The sequence below is a fragment of the Bufo bufo genome, chromosome 5 (assembly GCF_905171765.1).
Source record: "Bufo bufo chromosome 5, aBufBuf1.1, whole genome shotgun sequence".
Taxonomy (NCBI): Eukaryota; Metazoa; Chordata; class Amphibia; order Anura; family Bufonidae; genus Bufo; species Bufo bufo.
Window position 1 is genome coordinate 62,089,998 of NC_053393.1, and position 1,705 is coordinate 62,091,702.

Consider the following 1,705-nt stretch of genomic DNA (forward strand, 5'->3'; position numbering starts at 1 on the left):
TATGAGCATGCCCTATGAACAGTGAGAGGCAGGTTCAGCAAGAAGCAAACCTCAGCCTGGGAGCAGAGGATGAGCAACTCTACGCCAGCAGCCCTGCCTGCTGGGGATGACCAGAAAAACTCTTGTAAGCACAGGCCATCGCACTGTGCTTGGTATTGCAGCTCAATCCTATTCACTTGAATGGGACAAAGGCCATGTGACATATGGATGTAATGTCAAAGGCCATGGAAGAGGTTGCAGCACCCAATAGCTTCCAATAGATGATGTCCAGTGGCGCAGATACCAATGATCTATCGCTTCTCTGCCTTTTGGCTAAGATTAATTATAGTATCTGTTCTTATCAGTTCAATATCTGATACGTCACCACCTATCTGAGGACAAAATATTATTTATTTATTTTTTTATAGATTTTTAGAACAGGGAAATGGAAAAAGAGCTTAGGCTACTTTCACACTTGCGGCAGAGAGATCCGGAACTGCCTGCCAGCTGATGGCATTAGTAAGACTGATCAGGATCATGATCAGTCTTAAAAATGCCTGATCAGTCAAAAAAATGCATTGAAATGGCGGATCCGTCTTTCCGATGTCATCCGGCAAAACGGATCTGGCATTTACTTTTTTCACCTTTTTTTCGGTCTGCGCATTCCGGTATTTTGAATGCCGGATCCGCCACTAATACATTCCTATGGAAAAAGTCTTCAGTTTTTTTCGCCGGAGATAAAACCGTAGCATGCTACGGTTTTCTCTATTGCCTGATCAGTCAAAATGACTGAACTGAAGACATCCTGATGCATCCTGAACGGATTACTGTCCATTCAGAATGCATGGGGATATACCTGATCAGTTCTTTTCCGGTATAGAGCCTCTGTGACGGAACTCTATGCCGGAAAAGAAAAACGCTAGTGTAAAAGTACCCTTACTCTGTCCACTCCACCTATTGACCTGGTATTGTAAGTGGGACAACTGAACCAGATTACTGTTTTTCTGAACTCCCATAGCAGAGAAAGAAAGGTGGCTTCTCATGCATGGCTGCTCTCTGTTCATTTCAGGGGACCGGTTCTTGAGACTGGAGTGGGTCCCAGATGTGACACCCTCACCTACTGACGGTAATGACATATCCTAGCAATATGCCATCATTGTCCCAAATGGGTCAAACTCTAATTCCTGGAAAATTTCTTTAAATCAAGGGTTGAATTTGTAACATTATTTTGTTGACAACGTTTCTGAAATTTTACACACACAATCCCCATGTTCTTACAATCCACATCTGCATTTTATACCAGTATCTATGTTCCATATGTACAAATTTCATAAAAAAAAAAAATTATCAATGTAAGAAACTAAGAAAGTTATAAGGGCTAAATTATATATGGATTTTGTTTCTGCAGCAGACACTATAATTTGTCAACAGTGATTAAAAAGTTTTACAAGGTTTCTGTCTGCAGGAAACAGAATGACATACATTTTTCTTATTTATCAGAGAGCCATCATTGTGCAAGGAAGGATCAGGAAATTTTAGTATTTTCACTAGCTGAAGGACCCGACTTCGCACGGGTATATTTTAACTATTTCCTTTTAATGTTTGTTTGTGTGTGGTTAAAAGATATCAACAGTATCCACTACAACAGTGAAATCTACAGTACCACACCCCTTTAACAGTGACCTCCACAGTGGCCTGCCCCCTTAACAGTAACATCCACAGCACC

At 41.1% G+C, this 1,705-nt stretch overlaps 1 non-coding gene across 1 annotated transcript; it reads left to right on the forward strand.

Annotated features, from left to right (window-relative positions):
• The first annotated feature begins 292 nt into the window (after window positions 1–292).
• Window positions 293–477, forward strand: LOC121002920. The gene has a single exon (XR_005779353.1). It is a non-coding gene; the product is annotated as a U2 spliceosomal RNA (small nuclear RNA).
• The last annotated feature ends 1,228 nt before the right edge of the window (window positions 478–1,705 follow it).